This window comes from Carcharodon carcharias, chromosome 35 (assembly GCF_017639515.1).
Source record: "Carcharodon carcharias isolate sCarCar2 chromosome 35, sCarCar2.pri, whole genome shotgun sequence".
Lineage (NCBI taxonomy): Eukaryota > Metazoa > Chordata > Chondrichthyes > Lamniformes > Lamnidae > Carcharodon > Carcharodon carcharias.
The window spans coordinates 6731559-6752807 of record NC_054501.1 but is presented as its reverse complement, the minus strand read 5'-3'; positions in this window follow the sequence as shown (position 1 = coordinate 6752807).

The window sequence follows — 21249 nt, the reverse complement described above, 5'->3', positions numbered from 1 at the left end:
CTATCACAGGTGTCAGCACCTCATCCTCTACCACAGGGGGCAGCACCTCATCCTCTATCACAGGAACAGCACCTCATCCTCTACCACAGGGGGCAACACCTCATCCTCTACCACAGAGGGCAACACCTCATGCTCTACCACATGGGGCAACACCTCATCCTCTACCACAGGGGGCAGCACCTCATCCTGTACCACAGGGGTCAGCACCTCATCCTCTACCACAGGCTCAGCACCTCATCCTGTACCACAGGAACAGCACCTCATCCTCTGCCACAGGAACAGCACCTCATCCTCTACCACAGGAGGCAGCACCTCATCCTCTACCACAGGGGGCAGCACCTCATCCTCTACCACAGGAACAGCACCTCATCCTCCACCACAGGAACAGCACCTCATCCTCTACCACAGGGGGCAGCGCCTCATCCTCTACCACAGAGGGCAACACCTCATCCTCTACCACAGGGGGCAGCACCTCATCCTCTACCACAGGGGGCAGCACCTCATCCTCTATCACAGGAACAGCACCTCATCCTCTACCAGAGGAACAGCACCTCATCCTCTACCACAGGGGGCAGCGCCTCATCCTCTACCACAGGGGGCAACACCTCATCCTCTACCACAGGGGGCAGCACCTCATCCTCTACCACAGGGGGCAGCACCTCCTCCTCTATCACAGGAACAGCACCTCATCCTTTACCACAGGGGGCAACACCTCATCCTCTGCCGCAGGAACAGCACCTCATCCTCTACCACAGGGGGCAACACCTCATCCTCTACCACAGGAACAGCACCTCATCCTCTACCACAGGGGGCAGCACCTCATCCTCTACCACAGGGGGCAGCACCTCATCCTCTATCACAGGAACAGCACCTCATCCTCTACCACAGGGGGCAACACCTCATCCTCTACCACAGAGGGCAACACCTCATCCTCTACCACAGGGGGCAACACCTCATCCTCTACCACAGGGGGCAGCACCTCATCCTGTACCACAGGGGTTAGCAGCTCATCCTCTACCACAGGCTCAGCACCTCATCCTGTACCACAGGAACACCACCTCATCCTCTGCCACAGGAACAGCACCTCATCCTCTACCACAGGAGGCAGCACCTCATCCTCTACCACAGGGGGCAGCACCTCATCCTCTACAACAGGAACAGCACCTCATCCTCCACCACAGGAACAGCACCTCATCCTCCACCACAGGAACAGCACCTCATCCTCTACCACAGGGGGCAGCGCCTCATCCTCTACCACAGGGGGCAACACCTCATCCTCTACCACAGGGGGCAGCACCTCATCCTCTACCACAGGGGGCAGCACCTCATCCTCTATCACAGGAACAGCACCTCATCCTCTACCACAGGAACAGCACCTCTTCCTCTACCACAGGGGGCAGCGCCTCATCCTCTACCACAGGGGGCATCACCTCATCCTCTACCACAGGGGGCAGCACCTCGTCCTCTACCACAGGGGGCAGCACCTCATCCTCTATCACAGGAACAGCACCTCATCCTCTACCACAGGGGGCAACACCTCATCCTCCACCACAGAGGGCAACACCTCATCCTCTAACACAGGGAGCAGCACCTCATCCTCTACCACTGGACCAACACCTCATCCTCTACCACATGGGGCAACACCTCATCCTCTACCACAGGGGGCAGCACCTCATCCTCTCCCACAGGTGTCAGCACCTCATTCTCTACCACAGGGGGCAGCACCTCATCCTGTACCACAGGGGGCAACACCTCATCCTGTACCACAGGGGGCAGCACCTCAACCTCTATCACAGGTGTCAGCACCTCATCCTCTACCACAGGGGGCAGCACCTCATCCTCTACCACAGGGGGCAGCAGCTCAACCTCTATCACAGGTGTCAGCACCTCATCCTCTACCACAGGGGGCAGCACCTCATCCTCTACCACAGGAACAGCACCTCATCCTCTACCACAGGAACAGCACCTCCTCCTCTATCACAGGAACAGCACCTCATCCTCTACCACAGGGGGCAGCGCCTCATCCTCTACCACAGGGGGCAGCACCTCATCCTCCACCACAGGGGGCAGCACCTCATCCTCTATCACAGGAACAGCACCTCATCCTCTACCACAGGGGGCAACACCTCATCCTCTACCACAGAGGGCAACACCTCATCCTCTACCACAGGGGGCAACACCTCATCCTCTACCACAGGGGGCAACACCTCATCCTCTACCACTGGGGGCAGCACCTCATCCTGTACCACAGGGGTCAGCACCTCATCCTCTACCACTGGGGGCAGCACCTCATCCTCTATCACAGGAACAGCACCTCATCCTCTACCACAGGGGGCAACACCTCATCCTCTACCACAGAGGGCAACACCTCATCCTCTACCAGGCACCTCTACCACAGGTACAGCACCTCATCCTCTACCACACAAACAGCACCCCATCCTCTACCACAGGAACAGCACCTCATCCTCTACCACAGGGGGCAGCGCCTCATCCTCTACCACAGGGGGCAACACCTCATCCTCTACCACAGGGGGCAGCACCTCATCCTCTACCACAGGGGGCAGCACCTCATCCTCTATCACAGGAACAGCACCTCATCCTCTACCACAGGGGGCAACACCTCATCCTCTACCACAGAGGGCAACACCTCATCCTCTACCACAGGGGGCAGCACCTCATCCTCTACCACAGGAACAACACCTCATCCTCTACCACAGGGGGCAACACCTCATCCTCTACCACAGGGGGCAGCACCTCATCCTCTACCACAGGGGGCAGCACCTCATCCTGTACCACAGGGGGCAACACCTCATCCTGTACCACAGGGGGCAGCACCTCAACCTCTATCACAGGTGTCAGCACCTCATCCTCTACCACAGGGGGCAGCACCTCATCCTCTACCACAGGGGGCAACACCTCATCCTGTACCACAGGGGGCAGCACCTCAACCTCTATCACAGGTGTCAGCACCTCATCCTCTACCACAGGGGGCAGCACCTCATCCTCTACCACAGGGGGCAGCACCTCAACCTCTATCACAGGTGTCAGCACCTCATCCTCTACCACAGGGTGCAGCACCTCATCCTCTATCACAGGAACAGCACCTCATCCTCTACCACAGGAACAGCACCTCATCCTCTATCACAGGAACAGCACCTCATTCTCTACCACAGGGGGCAACACCTCATCCTGTACCACAGGGGGCAGCACCTCATCCTCTATCACAGGAACAGCACCTCATCCTCTACCACAGGAACAGCACCTCATCCTCTACCACAGTGGGCAGCACCTCATCCTGTACCACAGGGGGCAGCGCCTCATCCTCTACCACAGGGGGCAGCACCTCATCCTCTGCCACAGGTGTCAGCACCTCATCCTCTACCATAGGGGGCAGCACCTCATCCTCTGCCACAGGAACAGCACCTCATCCTCTACCACAGGCTCAGCACCTCATCCTCTACCACAGGGGGCAGCACCTCATCCTCTGCCACAGGTGTCAGCACCTCATCCTCTACCATAGGGGGCAGCACCTCATCCTCTACCACAGGAACAGCACCTCATCCTCTATCACAGGAACAGCACCTCATCCTCTATCACAGGGGGCAGCGCCTCATCCTCTATCACAGGGGGCAACACCTCATCCTCTGCCACAGGAACAGCACCTCATCCTCTATCACAGGAACAGCACCTCATCCTCTATCACAGGATCAGCACCTCATCCTCTACCACAGGGGGCAGCACCTCATCCTCTACCACAGGGGGCAACACCTCATCCTCTGCCACTGGAACAGCACCTCATCCTCTACCACAGGTCGCAACACCTCATCCTCTACCACAGGAACAGCACCTCATCCTCTACCACAGGGGGCAGCACCTCATCCTCTCCCACAGGGGGCAGCACCTCATCCTCTATCACAGGAACAGCACCTCATCCTCTACCACAGAGGGCAACACCTCATCCTCTACCACAGGGGGAAACACCTCATCCTCTACCACAGAGGGCAACACCTCATCCTCTACCACAGGGGGCAGCACCTCATCCTCTACCACAGGAACAACACCTCATCCTCTACCACAGGGGGCAACACCTCATCCTCTACCAGAGGGGGCAGCACCTCATCCTCTACCACAGGGGGCAGCACCTCATCCTGTACCACAGGTGGCAACACCTCATCCTGTACCACAGGGGGCAGCACCTCAACCTCTATCACAGGTGTCAGCACCTCATCCTCTACCACAGCGGGCAGCACCTCATACTCTATCACAGGAACAGCACCTCATCCTCTGCCACAGGGGCAACACCTCATCCTGTACCACAGGGGGCAGCACCTCATCCTCTATCACAGGAACAGCACCTCATCCTCTACCACAGGAACAGCACCTCATCCTCTACCATAGGGGGCAGCACCTCATCCTGTACCACAGGAACAGCACCTCATCCTCTCCCACAGGCTCAGCACCTCATCCTCTACCACAGGGGGCAGCACCTCATCCTCTACCACAGGTGTCAGCACCTCATCCTCTACCATAGGGGTCAGCACCTCATCCTCTACCACAGGAACAGCACCTCCTCCTCTATCACAGGAACAGCACCTCATCCTCTATCACAGGGGGCAGCGCCTCATCCTCTATCACAGGGGGCAACACCTCATCCTCTGCCACAGGAACAGCACCTCATCCTCTATCACAGGAACAGCACCTCATCCCCTATCACAGGGGACAGCACCTCATCCTCTACCACAGGGGGCAGCGCCTCATCCTGTACCACAGGGGGCAACACCTCATCCTCTACCACAGGGGGCAACACCTCATCCTCTACCACAGGAACAGCACCTCATCCTCTACCACAGGGGGCAGCACCTCATCCTCTACCACAGGGGGCAACACCTCATCCTCTACCACAGGGGGCAGCACCTCATCCTGTACCACAGGTGTCAGCACCTCATCCTCTACCACAGGGGGCAGCACCTCACCCTCCAGCACAGGAACACCACCTTATCCTCTGCCACAGGAACAGCACCTCATCCTCTACCACAGGGGGCAGCACCTGATCCTCTACCACAGGGGGCAGCACCTCATCCTCTACCACAAGAACAGCACCTCATCCTCTACCACAGGAACAGCACCTCCTCCTCTATCACAGGAACAGCACCTCATCCTCTACCACAGGGGGCCGCGCCTCATCCTCTACCACAGGGGGCAGCACCTCATCCTCTACCGCAGGGGGCAGCACCTCATCCTCTATCACAGGAACAGCACCTCATCCTCTACCACAGGGGGCAACACCTCATCCTCTACCACAGAGGGCAACACCTCATCCTCTACCACAGGGGCAACACCTCATCCTCTACCACAGGGGGCAGCACCTCATCCTGTACCACAGGGGTCAGCACCTCATCCTCTACCACAGGCTCAGCACCTCATCCTGTACCACAGGAACAGCACCTCATCCTCTGCCACAGGAACAGCACCTCATCCTCTACCACAGGGGGCAACACCTCATCCTCTACCACAGGAACAGCACCTCATCCTCTACCACAGGGGGCAACACCTCATCCTCTACCACAGAGGGCAACACCTCATCCTCTACCACAGGGGGCAACACCTCATCCTCTACCACAGAGGGCAACACCTCATCCTCTACCACAGGGGCAACACCTCATCCTCTACCACAGGGGGCAGCACCTCATCCTGTACCACAGGGGTCAGCACCTCATCCTCTACCACAGGCTCAGCACCTCATCCTGTACCACAGGAACAGCACCTCATCCTCTGCCACAGGAACAGCACCTCATCCTCTACCACAGGGGGCAACACCTCATCCTCTACCACAGGAACAGCACCTCATCCTCTACCACAGGGGGCAACACCTCATCCTCTACCACAGAGGGCAACACCTCATCCTCTACCACAGGGGGCAACACCTCATCCTCTACCACAGGGGGCAGCACCTCATCCTGTACCACAGGGGTCAGCACCTCATCCTCTACCACAGGCTCAGCACCTCATCCTGTACCACAGGAACAGCACCACATCCTCTGCCACAGGAACAGCACCTCATCCTCTACCACAGGGGGCAACACCTCATCCTCTACCACAGGAACAGCACCTCATCCTCTACCACAGGGGGCAACACCTCATCCTCTACCACAGAGGGCAACACCTCATCCTCTACCACAGGGGGCAACACCTCATCCTCTACCACAGAGGGCAACACCTCATCCTCTACCACAGGGGCAACACCTCATCCTCTACCACAGGGGGCAGCACCTCATCCTGTACCACAGGGGTCTGCACCTCATCCTCTACCACAGGCTCAGCACCTCATCCTGTACCACAGGAACAGCACCTCATCCTCTGCCACAGGAACAGCACCTCATCCTCTACCACAGTGGGCAACACCTCATCCTCTACCACAGGAACAGCACCTCATCCTCTACCACAGGGGGCAACACCTCATCCTCTACCACAGGGGGCAGCACCTCATCCTCTACCACAGGGGGCAGCACCTCATCCTCTATCACAGGAACAGCACCTCATCCTCTACCACAGGGGGCAACACCTCATCCTCTACCACAGAGGGCAACACCTCATCCTCTACCACATGGGGCAACACCTCATCCTCTACCACAGGGGGCAGCACCTCATCCTGTACCACAGGGGTCAGCACCTCATCCTCTACCACAGGCTCAGCACCTCATCCTGTACCACAGGAACAGCACCTCATCCTCTGCCACAGGAACAGCACCTCATCCTCTACCACAGGAGGCAGCACCTCATCCTCTACCACAGGGGGCAGCACCTCATCCTCTACCACAGGAACAGCACCTCATCCTCCACCACAGGAACAGCACCTCATCCTCTACCACAGGGGGCAGCGCCTCATCCTCTACCACAGGGGGCAACACCTCATCCTCTACCACAGAGGGCAACACCTCATCCTCTACCACAGGGGGCAACACCTCATCCTCTACCACAGAGGGCAACACCTCATCCTCTACCACAGGGGGCAACACCTCATCCTCTACCACAGGGGGCAGCACCTCAACCTCTATCACAGGTGTCAGCACCTCATCCTCTACCACAGGGTGCAGCACCTCATCCTCTACCACAGGAACAGCACCTCATCCTCTACCACAGGAACAGCACCTCATCCTCTATCACAGGAACAGCACCTCATCCTCTACCACAGGGGGCAACACCTCATCCTGTACCACAGGGGGCGGCACCTCATCCTGTACCACAGGAACAGCACCTCATCCTCTACCAGAGGCTCAGCACCTCATCCTCTACCACAGGGGGCAGCACCTCATCCTCTATCACAGGTGTCAGCACCTCATCCTCTACCACAGGAACAGCACCTCATCCTCTATCACAGGAACAGCACCTCATCCTCTACCAGAGGCTCAGCACCTCATCCTCTACCACAGGGGGCAGCACCTCATCCTCTATCACAGGTGTCAGCACCTCATCCTCTACCACAGGAACAGCACCTCATCCTCTATCACAGGAACAGCACCTCATCCTCTATCACTGGGGGCAGCGCCTCATCCTCTACCACAGGGGGCAACACCTCATCCTCTACCACAGGAACAGCACCTCATCCTCTACCACAGGAACAGCACCTCATCCTCCACCACAGGAACAGCACCTCATCCTCTACCACAGGGGGCAGCGCCTCATCCTCTACCACAGGGGGCAACACCTCATCCTCTACCACAGGGGGCAGCACCTCATCCTCTACCACAGGGGGCAGCACCTCATCCTCTATCACAGGAACAGCACCTCATCCTCTACCACAGGGGGCAACACCTCATCCTCTACCACAGAGGGCAACACCTCATCCTCTACCACAGGAACAGCACCTCATCCTCTACCACAGGAACAGCACCTCATCCTCTACCACAGGAACAGCACCTCATCCTCTACCACAGGGGGCAGCGCCTCATCCTCTACCACAGGGGGCAACACCTCATCCTCTACCACAGGGGGCAGCACCTCATCCTCTACCACAGGGGGCAGCACCTCATCCTCTATCACAGGAACAGCACCTCATCCTCTACCACAGGGGGCAACACCTCATCCTCTACCACAGAGGGCAACACCTCATCCTCTACCACAGGGGGCAGCACCTCATCCTCTACCTCAGGAACAACACCTCATCCTCTACCACAGGGGGCAACACCTCATCCTCTACCACAGGGGGCAGCACCTCATCCTCTACCACAGGGGGCAGCACCTCATCCTGTACCACAGGGGGCAACACCTCATCCTGTACCACAGGGGGCAGCACCTCAACCTCTATCACAGGTGTCAGCACCTCATCCTCTACCACAGGGGGCAGCACCTCATCCTCTACCACAGGGGGCAGCACCTCAACCTCTATCACAGGTGTCAGCACCTCATCCTCTACCACAGGGTGCAGCACCTCATCCTCTACCACAGCAACAGCACCTCATCCTCTACCACAGGAACAGCACCACATCCTCTATCACAGGAACAGCACCTCATCCTCTACCACAGGGGGCAACACCTCATCCTGTACCACAGGGGGCAGCACCTCATCCTCTATCACAGGAACAGCACCTCATCCTCTACCACAGGAACAGCACCTCATCCTCTACCACAGGGGGCAGCACCTCATCCTGTACCACAGGAACAGCACCTCATCCTCTACCACAGGCTCAGCACCTCATCCTCTACCACAGGGGGCAGCACCTCATCCTCTACCACAGGTGTCAGCACCTCATCCTGTACCACAGGGGGCAGCACCTCATCCTCTATCACAGGAACAGCACCTCATCCTCTACCACAGGAACAGCACCTCATCCTCTACCACAGGGGGCAGCACCTCATCCTGTACCACAGGAACAGCACCTCATCCTCTACCACAGGCTCAGCACCTCATCCTCTACCACAGGGGGCAGCACCTCATCCTCTGCCACAGGTGTCAGCACCTCATCCTCTACCATAGGGGGCAGCACCTCATCCTCTACCACAGGAACAGCACCTCATCCTCTATCACAGGGGGCAGCGCCTCATCCTCTATCACAGGGGGCAACACCTCATCCTCTGCCACAGGAACAGCACCTCATCCTCTATCACAGGAACAGCACCTCATCCTCTATCACAGGAACAGCACCTCATCCTCTGCCACAGGGGGCAGCACCTCATCCTCTACCACAGGGGGCAGCACCTCATCCTCTATCACAGGAACAGCACCTCATCCTCTACCACAGGGGGCAACACCTCATCCTCTACCACAGAGGGCAACACCTCATGCTCTACCACATGGGGCAACACCTCATCCTCTACCACAGGGGGCAGCACCTCATCCTGTACCACAGGGGTCAGCACCTCATCCTCTACCACAGGCTCAGCACCTCATCCTGTACCACAGGAACAGCACCTCATCCTCTGCCACAGGAACAGCACCTCATCCTCTACCACAGGAGGCAGCACCTCATCCTCTACCACAGGGGGCAGCACCTCATCCTCTACCACAGGAACAGCACCTCATCCTCCACCACAGGAACAGCACCTCATCCTCTACCACAGGGGGCAGCGCCTCATCCTCTACCACAGAGGGCAACACCTCATCCTCTACCACAGGGGGCAGCACCTCATCCTCTACCACAGGGGGCAGCACCTCATCCTCTATCACAGGAACAGCACCTCATCCTCTACCAGAGGAACAGCACCTCATCCTCTACCACAGGGGGCAGCGCCTCATCCTCTACCACAGGGGGCAACACCTCATCCTCTACCACAGGGGGCAGCACCTCATCCTCTACCACAGGGGGCAGCACCTCATCCTCTATCACAGGAACAGCACCTCATCCTTTACCACAGGGTGCAACACCTCATCCTCTGCCACAGGAACAGCACCTCATCCTCTACCACAGGGGGCAACACCTCATCCTCTACCACAGGAACAGCACCTCATCCTCTACCACAGGGGGCAGCACCTCATCCTCTACCACAGGGGGCAGCACCTCATCCTCTATCACAGGAACAGCACCTCATCCTCTACCACAGGGGGCAACACCTCATCCTCTACCACAGAGGGCAACACCTCATCCTCTACCACAGGGGGCAACACCTCATCCTCTACCACAGGGGGCAGCACCTCATCCTGTACCACAGGGGTTAGCAGCTCATCCTCTACCACAGGCTCAGCACCTCATCCTGTACCACAGGAACAGCACCTCATCCTCTGCCACAGGAACAGCACCTCATCCTCTACCACAGGAGGCAGCACCTCATCCTCTACCACAGGGGGCAGCACCTCATCCTCTACAACAGGAACAGCACCTCATCCTCCACCACAGGAACAGCACCTCATCCTCCACCACAGGAACAGCACCTCATCCTCTACCACAGGGGGCAGCGCCTCATCCTCTACCACAGGGGGCAACACCTCATCCTCTTCCACAGGGGGCAGCACCTCATCCTCTACCACAGGGGGCAGCACCTCATCCTCTATCACAGGAACAGCACCTCATCCTCTACCACAGGAACAGCACCTCTTCCTCTACCACAGGGGGCAGCGCCTCATCCTCTACCACAGGGGGCAACACCTCATCCTCTACCACAGGGGGCAGCACCTCGTCCTCTACCACAGGGGGCAGCACCTCATCCTCTATCACAGGAACAGCACCTCATCCTCTACCACAGGGGGCAACACCTCATCCTCCACCACAGAGGGCAACACCTCATCCTCTAACACAGGGAGCAGCACCTCATCCTCTACCACTGGAACAACACCTCATCCTCTACCACAGGGGGCAACACCTCATCCTCTACCACAGGGGGCAGCACCTCATCCTCTCCCACAGGTGTCAGCACCTCATTCTCTACCACAGGGGGCAGCACCTCATCCTGTACCACAGGGGGCAACACCTCATCCTGTACCACAGGGGGCAGCACCTCAACCTCTATCACAGGTGTCAGCACCTCATCCTCTACCACAGGGGGCAGCACCTCATCCTCTACCACAGGGGGCAGCAGCTCAACCTCTATCACAGGTGTCAGCACCTCATCCTCTACCACAGGGTGCAGCACCTCATCCTCTACCACAGGAACAGCACCTCATCCTCTACCACAGGAAGAGCACCTCATCCTCTATCACAGGAACAGCACCTCATCCTCTACCACAGGGGGCAACACCTCATCCTGTACCACAGGGGGCAGCACCTCATCCTCTATCACAGGAACAGCACCTCATCCTCTACCACAGGAACAGCACCTCATCTTCTACCACTGGGGGCAGCACCTCATCCTGTACCACAGGAACAGCACCTCATCCTCTACCACAGGCTCAGCACCTCATCCTCTACCACAGGGGGCAGCACCTCATCCTCTACCACAGGTGTCAGCACCTCATCCTCTACCATAGGGGGCAGCACCTCATCCTCTACCACAGGGGGCAACACCTCATCCTCTACCACAGGGGGCAGCACCTCATCCTCTACCACAGGAACAACACCTCATCCTCTACCACAGGGGGCAACACCTCATCCTCTACCACAGGGGGCAGCACCTCATCCTCTACCACAGGGGGCAGCACCTCATCCTGTACCACAGGGGGCAACACCTCATCCTGTACCATAGGGGGCAGCACCTCAACCTCTATCACAGGTGTCAGCACCTCATCCTCTACCACAGGGGGCAGCACCTCATCCTGTACCACAGGGGGCAACACCTCATCCTGTACCACAGGGGGCAGCACCTCAACCTCTATCACAGGTGTCAGCACCTCATCCTCTACCACAGGGGGCAGCACCTCATCCTCTACCACAGGGGGCAGCACCTCAACCTCTTTCACAGGTTTCAGCACCTCATCCTCTACCACAGGGTGCAGCACCTCATCCTCTACCACAGGAACAGCACCTCATCCTCTACCACAGGGGGCAGCACCTCATCCTGTACCACAGGGGTCAGCACCTCATCCTGTACCACAGGGGGCAGCACCTCATCCTCTACCACAGGAACAGCACCTCATCCTCTACCACAGGAACAGCACCTCATCCTCTATCACAGCGGGCAGCACCTCATCCTCTATCACAGGAACAGCACCTCATCCTCTACCACAGGGGGCAACACCTCATCCTGTACCACAGGGCGCAGCACCTCATCCTCTATCACAGGAACAGCACCTCATCCTCTACCACAGGAACAGCACCTCATCCTCTACCACAGGGGGCAGCACCTCATCCTGTACCACAGGAACAGCACCTCATCCTCTACCACAGGCTCAGCACCTCATCCTCTACCACAGGGGGCAGCACCACATCCTCTACCACAGGTGTCAGCACCTCATCCTCTACCATAGGGGGCAGCACCTCATCCTCTACCACAGGAACAGCACCTCATCCTCTATCACAGGAACAGCACCTCATCCTCTATCACAGGGGGCAGCGCCTCATCCTCTATCACAGGGGGCAACACCTCATCCTCTGCCACAGGGGGCAACACCTCATCCTCTGCCACAGGAACAGCACCTCATCCTCTATCACAGGAACAGCACCTCATCCTCTATCACAGGAACAGCACCTCATCCTCTACCACAGGGGGCAGCACCTCATCCTCTACCACAGGGGGCAACACCTCATCCTCTGCCACAGGAACAGCACCTCATCCTCTACCACAGGGGGCAACACCTCATCCTCTACCACAGGAACAGCACCTCATCCTCTACCACAGGGGGCAACACCTCATCCTCTGCCACAGGACCAACACCTCATCCTCTACCACAGGGGGCAGCACCTCATTCTCTATCACAGGAACAGCACCTCATCCTCTATCACAGGAACAGCACCTCATCCTGTACCACAGGGGGCAACACCTCATCCTCTACCACAGGTGTCAGCACCTCATCCTCTACCACAGTGGGCAGCACCTCATCCTCTACCACAGGGGGCAACACCTCATCCTCTACCACAGGGGGCAACACCTCACCCTCTACCACAGGGGGCAGCACCTCATCCTCTACCACAGGGGGCAACACCTCATCCTCTACCACAGCTGACTGGAGTGGCCGAGTGGCCTACTCCTGCTCCTAATTCAGATGTTCGTATGTCTTCAGAATGGGTCAGTCCCCTCTGCCCCCTACGCCCCCCTCCCCCCCCTCCACACACTGATAAGACAAGCCCACCAGCGACTGAGACTGGGCTGGAGATGAGGGAAGGGGAAATGGGGAAGCTGGGATGGTGCAGCCACTTCTGCGCTTTGGGGCATTGATGCTTCGCTCAATGGGAAGGTCCCATTGCAGGATGAAGACCATTGGCCATGGGTGGGAGCCATTAATGTTGGGGAATGACCTCCTAGCACTCGACAGATGGAAACAAGCAGCAGATTTTCCTTTAATGCTCCCCCCACCCCATCCCACCCCCCACCATCGCCCCATCACTGCAGGTATTCAGCAACAGATCCAGCCTCCCAGCACCTTCACTCATTGAGGCCTCAAAATACCAACATCTTGTATTTATTTTGTGCCTTTAACATAGTTCCAAAGCAGTTCGCAAAAGCATTACCAAGCAAACTGAGACCCCGAGCCACATTCAGGAGATTTTAGGGACACGTGAACAGAAGCTTGGTCAAAGAGGTCGGTTTTTAAGGAGCGTCTTAAAAGAGGAGAGAGAGAGGTGGAGAGTTTTAAGGGGGCAATTCCAGAGCACAGGGCCTCCAGGCAGCTGAAGGTACGGCCACCAATGGTGGAGCGATGGGAATTGGGGGATGCGCAAGAGGCTGGAACTGGAGGAGCGCAGAGATCTCAGAGGGTTGTAGGAGGTTACAGAGATAGGTAGGGTTGTAGGGGCTGGAGGAGGTTACAGAGATAAGGAGGGGTGTAGGGGCTGGAGGAGGTTACAGACATAGGGAGGGTTGGAGGAGGTTACAGAGATAGGGAGGGTTGTAGGGGCTGGAGGAGGTTACAGAGATAAGGAGGGGTGTGGGGCTGGAGGAGGTTACAGAGTTAGGCAGGGTTGTAGGGACTGGAGGAGGTTACAGAGATAGGGTGGGGTGTAGGGACTGGAGGAGGTTACAGAGATAGGGTGGGGTGTAGGGGCTGGAGGAGGTTACCGAGATAGGGTGCGGTGTAGGGGCTGGAGGAGGTTACAGAGATAGGGTGGAGTGTAGGGGCTGGAGGAGGTTACAGGGATAGGGAGGGTTGTAGGAGGCTGGAGTATGTTACAGAGATAGAGAGGGGTGTAGGGGCTGGAGGAGGTTACAGAGATAGGGAGGGGTGTAGGGACTGGAGGAGGTTACAGAGATTAGGGAGGGGTGTAGGGGCTGGAGGAGGTTACAGAGATAGGGAGGAGTGTAGGGGCTGGAGGAAGCTACAGCAATGGGGAGGCCATGGAGCAATTTGAAAGCAAGGGGGAGAATCCTAGAAAGTCAGGGCATCGCTGCACAAAGCCAACGAGGGTTTCAGCAACAGGGGAACAGGCACCCATTTTATACAGAGTATTTCCGCCAGTGTGTTCCTGGGTGCAAAGTTACTGCTACTCATCCCCTGCAAAGCAGGTCAGCTCCAAGCCTTAATGGAGCAGCCCCTGGTATATGTAACCCCAGGCTAAGACTGCCAAGTTAGTGCCACTTTGCAACGAGGGACTACGAGCACCGACACTGTCGGAGGGTCAGCACTGAGGGAGCACCGCACTGTTGGAGGGTCAGTACTGAGAGAGCGCCGCACTGTCGGAGGGTCAGTACTGAGGGAGCGCCGCACTGTCGGAGGGTCAATGCTGAGGGAGCACCGCACTGTTGGAGGGTCAGTACTGAGAGAGCGCCGCACTGTCGGAGGGTCAGTGCTAAGGGAGCGCCGCACTGTCGGAGGGTCAGTGCTGAGGGAGCGCCGCACTGTCGGAGTGTCAGTGCTGAGGGAGCGCCGTGCTGTCGGAGGGTCAGTGCTGAGGGAGAGCCGCACTGTCGGAGGGTCAGTGCTGAGGGAGTGCCACACTGTCGGAGGGTCAGTGCTGAGGGATTGCCGCACTGTCGGAGGGTCAGTGCTGAGGGAGAGCCGCACTGTCGGAGGGTCAGTGCTAAGGGAGCGCCGCACTGTCGGAGGGTCAGTGCTGAGGGAGCGCCGCACTGTCGGAGTGTCAGTGCTGAGGGAGCGCTGTGCTGTCGGAGGGTCAGTGCTGAGGGAGAGCCGCACTGTCGGAGGGTCAGTGCTGAGGGAGTGCCGCACTGTCGGAGGGTCAGTGCTGAGGGAGTGCCGCACTGTCGGAGGGTCAGTGCTGAGGGAGAGCCGCACTGTCGGAGGGTCAGTGTTAAGGGAGCGCCACACTGTCGGAGGGTCAGTGTTAAGGGAGCGCCACACTGTCGGAGGGTCAGTGCTGAGGGAGCACCGCGCTGTCGGAGGGTCAGTGCTAAGGGAGCGCCACAATGCCGGAGGGTCAGTGCTGAGGGAGCGCCGCACTGTCGGAGGGTCAGTGCTGCGGGAGCGGCGAACTATCAGAGGATCAGAGCTGAGGGAGCGCCACACTGTCGGAGGGTCAGTGCTGAGGGAGTGCCGCACTGTCGGAGGGTCAATGCTGAGGGAGCACCGCACTGTCGGAGGGTCAGTGCTGAGGGAGCGCCGCACTGTCGGAGGGTCAGTGCTGAGGGAGCGCCGCGCTGTCGGAGGGTCAGTGCTAAAGGAGCGCCACAATGCCGGAGGGTCAGTGCTGAGGGAGCGCCGCACTGTCAGAGGGTCAGTACTGAGAGAGCGCCGCACTGTCGGAGGGTCAGTACTGAGGGAGCGCCGCACTGTCGGATGGTCAGTACTAAGGGAGCGCCGCGCTGTCGGAGGGTCAGTGCTAAGGGAGCGCCACACTGTCGGAGGGTCAGTACTAAGGGAGCACCGCACTGTCGGAGGGTCAGTACTGAGAGAGCGCCGCACTGTCGGAGGGTCAGTACTGAGGGAGCGCCGCACTGTCGGAGGGTCAGTACTAAGGGAGCGCCGCGCTGTCGGAGGGTCAGTGCTGAGGGAGCGCCGCGCTGTCAGAGGGTCAGTGCTAAGGGAGCGCCACAATGTCGGAGGGTCAGTGTTAAGGGAGTGTCGCACTGTCGGAGGGTCAGTGGCTGCGGGAGCGCCGCACTGTCGGAGGGTCAGTGCTGAGGGAGCACCGCACTGTCGGAGGGTCAGTGCTGAGGGAGTGCCGCACTGTCGGAGGGTCAGTGCTGAGGGAGCACCACACTGTCGGAGGGTCAGTACTGAGGGAGCGCCGCACTGTCGGAGTGTCAGTGCTGAGGGAGCACCACACTGTCGGAGGGTCAGTGCTGAGGGAGCGCCATACTGTCGTAGGGTCAGTGCTGAGGGAGTGCCGCACTGTCGGAGGGTCAGTGCTGAGGGAGTGCCGCACTGTCGGAGGGTCAGTGCTGAGGGAGAGCCGCACTGTCGGAGGGTCAGTGTTAAGGGAGCGCCACACTGTCGGAGGGTCAGTGTTAAGGGAGCGCCACACTGTCGGAGGGTCAGTGCTGAGGGAGCACCGCGCTGTCGGAGGGTCAGTGCTAAGGGAGCGCCACAATGCCGGAGGGTCAGTGCTGAGGGAGCGCCGCACTGTCGGAGGGTCAGTGCTGCGGGAGCGCCGAACTATCAGAGGATCAGAGCTGAGGGAGCGCCGCACTGTCGGAGGGTCAGTGCTGAGGGAGCGCCGCACTGTCGGAGGGTCAGTGCTGAGGGAGCGCCGCGCTGTCGGAGGGTCAGTGCTAAGGGAGCGCCACAATGCCGGAGGGTCAGTGCTGAGGGAGCGCCGCACTGTCGGAGGGTCAGTACTGAGAGAGCGCCGCACTGTCGGAGGGTCAGTACTGAGGGAGCGCCGCACTGTCGGAGGGTCAGTACTAAGGGAGCGCCGCACTGTCGGAGGGTCAGTACTAAGGGAGCGCCGCGCTGTCGGAGGGTCAGTGCTAAGGGAGCGCCACACTGTCGGAGGGTCAGTGTTAAGGGAGCGCCACACTGTCGGAGGGTCAGTACTAAGGGAGCGCCGCGCTGTCGGAGGGTCAGTGCTGAGGGAGCACCGCACTGTCGGAGGGTCAGTACTGAGAGAGCGCCGCACTGTCGGAGGGTCAGTACTGAGGGAGCGCCGCACTGTCGGAGGGTCAGTACTAAGGGAGCGCCGCGCTGTCGGAGGGTCAGTGCTGAGGGAGCGCCGCGCTGTCAGAGGGTCAGTGCTAAGGGAGCGCCACAATGTCGGAGGGTCAGTGTTAAGGGAGCGTCGCACTGTCGGAGGGTCAGTGGCTGCGGGAGCGCCGCACTGTCGGAGGGTCAGTGCTGAGGGAGCACCGCACTGTCGGAGGGTCAGTGCTGAGGGAGTGCCGCACTGTCGGAGGTTCAGTGCTGAGGGAGCACCACACTGTCGGAGGGTCAGTACTGAGGGAGCGCCGCACTGTCGGAGGGTCAGTGCTGAGGGAGCACCACACTGTCGGAGGGTCAGTGCTGAGGGAGCGCCGAACTATCAGAGGATTAGTGCTGAGGGAGCGCCATACTGTCGTAGGGTCAGTGCTGAGGGAGTGCTACCCTGCCGGAGGGTCAGTATCGAGGGAAAACCATACTGTCGGATGGTTAATACGAAGGGAGCGCTGGTAATTTTTGGCTAATTTCTTTTTATCTCCAGCAGCACCACACCAAAATTATCCAGGTCATTTATTGCATCGCTGTGGGAACTTGCTGTGTGCAAATTTGCTGCCATTTTCCCCGCATTACAACAATGAGCACACTTGAGGAAAAGCCCTTTTTTGGCTGGCCGGTGCTGTGGGGCACCTTGAGAAGTGCTGGAGAGAAAAAGTTCCCCTCGCAATGCGCAAACAGACGGTTTCTGAATCAACTCTAGTGGTGACAAACAACCATATTGAAATGAGACAGAGAAATGTGGCAAGCTGTATGGCCTGGAGAGAAAGAGAGACAGAGAGAGGGTGAAACAGTGTATGTTTCAGGTAAATGACCTTCCCTTACTTTCACGCACCCCCCCCCCCACCACTTTCACACACCCCCCCTCCCCCCCGGCCCCGCACCCATCTCCAGCGCCACCCCACCCTGATCGGTTAAATGTCCAGCCGCAGCACCATGGAAACACAGAGCGGCAGCTCCCCCCACCAGCAACATGGGAGTTCCTGAGGGTATGGGCAGGGGAAGGGCGAGCTGGGCCACGTATCAGTCAAGTGCCCATCGAATTTTGCTGAAAAGGAGAGAGAAGCTTTTCACCTGGCACTCGCCGGGACAGGCGCAAGAATGCCAAATTTCAGAGGGGGCAACAATTTATACCGCATGAGAAAAGGGCGCAGATCGGTTTGGCAACTCGACCGTGATTGGTCAAGGCGTTGCCAGGACGAACGCACCGCGCTCTTCTTTAATTCTTAAACAAAACGGGCGCAGGGCCCGGACGTGTTCCTTTCGGCTGCAGAATGGGCAACGAATGGCAGAAATGGCCAGAGGGGGACTGTTCCTGTGTGTCTCCCTCTCTCCCTCTCTCCCCACAGATGAATCCTGCATTTTCCCTTTCCGGCGTCCGGCGGCCTTGTCGTTTCCCCCCCCAACCCCCCCAACCCCGTCCAGTCCTCCACCCCCTTCAGATTGAAAAGACGCCAGAGCCGTTTGTAGAGATGTTGGGTTTTTGGGATTTTATTTCACATACGGGCAATTGAAGCTATCCCTTCGGTACAGTATTAAAGAGCACAGTCTGGGCTAAGTCAGGATGAGTGCAAGCTTCCCCCAGGCCTGTGCCCGCTCACTAATAGTTAATCCTATTTTTCCTTTCTCCCCTTATCTTCTCTCTTCTTCTTAGACCCTGCTGTCCGGCTCCTATCTACCGATGGTGTCCGCCACGTCCATGTGTACTCGCGGAAGGCGTTGTGAAATGCCGGGTTCCTCATGACCGGCCGGAACTTCTTTTCGTAGTACTGCCGGTTGGCCAGCACATTGCGGCCGTACTCCTCCGTCTTCTCCTTCGCCCTCTCGCGCAGCACCTGGCTGCCGGAGCTGGCGACAGGCCGGGCGGCCTTGCTGGGCGAGGCCGACCGCTTGGGTCTGGGCTTGGGGCTGCCCGGCTTGGGCAGCTTGGGGGACGGCGCGTGCCCGGAAGCCTGCGTCGACTGCTGCGGGAAGGAGGGCGGCCGGCTGGCTCCGGCGCCGTGGGCGGCCGGGGTCTTGCTGGCCGCTCGGGGTTTGTGTGGCGCACGGGGTTTGAAGCCTTCGAGTTTGGCCTGGTAGTAGGCGGTGAGGGTGTCTCTGGTCTGCGCCCCGATCAGCGGGTTGTCAATGACCCGCAGTAGGACCTCGAAGGGCATGACCTCCGGCGACAGAACGTGCCCGGCGTCGGGGTACTGCGGGTACAGATACTGCGCAAAGGTGCCGGTGTCCGTCACGATGGTGAGGAAGTCCCGGAAATCCACCGGCTTGCCGTGGTTGACAGCCGCACACTTGAGGTCGTTGGGCACAAAGGGGTTCCGCATTGGGATCTTCAGCTGGTTCATCATCGTGACCAAGGCCGTGACGTCAATGCACTCCTCGCTGTTGGTAGCGAAGATCTGGAAGACCTCGCAGAAGGCTGTGATCTGCTCGGGCTTCAGGGTGACCTCCTTGTAGTGCTCGTCCGGTCCCAGGATGTCCAGGTACTGGATCAGGCTGTACACTGAGACTCCCAGGAAGGTGCTGTCTCCTATGCTGGGGCAGGCCCCTTTGGTGTCCTTCTTCGTCTTCAGCTTGGCACCTTTCTTCTTCCGGTAGAAGTACTCTATGATCCGGGCGGTCGAATCCTCCGAGATGATGTGGGCACCCAGGAGCTTGGCAATGATCTCGAAAAACACAGTGTTGTCCATGTAGCCCTTCTGTAGCTCCGAGTCCTCACAGTTGTTCGGGAGCTCTGAGAAGAACTGGATGAAGAGTTTGGTGTTGGTCATGGTGTTCACAAAGTCCTCGAAGCCCACCTTGCCGTCCCCGTCGGCGTCCAGCCGCCTGAACGTCTCACGAGCCCTGGCTTCGCCGGCAGCGAAGCTCTCCTTCTTCAGCAGGAGCTGGTAGCTGCCGAAATCGATCGGGCCCCCGGCTTTCTCGACGAGCATGTCGTAGATTTGGCGGAACTCTTGGTGTTGCTCCGGTGACAGGGGTGGCTCCTGTTCCGGGTCCACCCTCTTCTCCGCCTCGTGCTCCTTCACCTGCTTTTTCGACGACCCCTGCCCTTTTGCCTGTTTCTTTGACGCCCCTTTCTCTTTCGCTGCTCCTCGTGCCTTCTCTTTTACCGATCCCTCGGACTTTACCGATCTCTCGGACTTTACCGATCCCTCGGACCTTACCGATCCCTCGGACTTTACCGGTCCCTCGTCCTTTGCCTTTGTCTTTAGCCTGGCTGGTGCCTTCTCCTTCGTCGGTGCCTTTTCCTTCACTGGCACCTTCTCTTTTGCCGGAGCCGCCTCCTTTGCCGGTGCTTCCGCTTTCGCCTTCCGCTGTTCTTTCAGCATCTCTAGCTCCCTCCTTGTCTGCTGCAGTTGCCTTTCACACGAGTCTGGCGCCATGCTTTCCACCTTCTCATCCTCCACGATCCTCCCCATCTTCTCCATCATTTTCTCAAACATCCTCTGCCCCTCCTCCACTACCAGGTCCACCATCCTTTCAATCTTTTTCTCCGGCACATCTTCCATCTTCGCCAAGTCTTCCATGATCTTCTCCACCTTCTCCACCACGTTCTCCACCACCTTCTCCACCACCTTCACCATCTTCTCCTTCTCCCCGAACTTGTTCTTTCCAACAGCCACCATCTTCTCTATTGCCTTTTCCATAACCCTGTCCACCACTCCTTCCACCACTTTCACCACCATCTTTACCACACTGTCCATCTTTTCCATTCTTTTCTCTCCCTCTGCGCCCTTCTCTTCACCTTTCCTCATTTCTTCATCCCTCTTTTTGGCTGTGATCTCTTCCTCTGCTGCCCTATCTTCTTCTTTCACCAGCTTCTCTTCTGCTTCTTTTTCTATCTCTTTCACTACTTCTTTCTCCACCGCTTTCTCTTCCGCTACCACTACCCCTTCCGCTGCTGGCTCCTCTTCCTCTGGCGCCTTCTCCTCTGCTGCCAGCCTCTCTTCCTCTGCTGCTTTCTCTTCCTCTGCCAGCCTCTCTTCCTCTGCCGCTTTCTCTTCCTCTGCCAGCTTCTCTTCCTCTGCTGCTTTCTCTTCCTCTGCCAGCCTCTCTTCCTCTGCCGCTTTCTCTTCCTCTGCCAGCCTCTCTTCCTCTGCTGCTTTCTCTTCCTCTGCCAGCTTCTCTTCCCATGCTGCTTT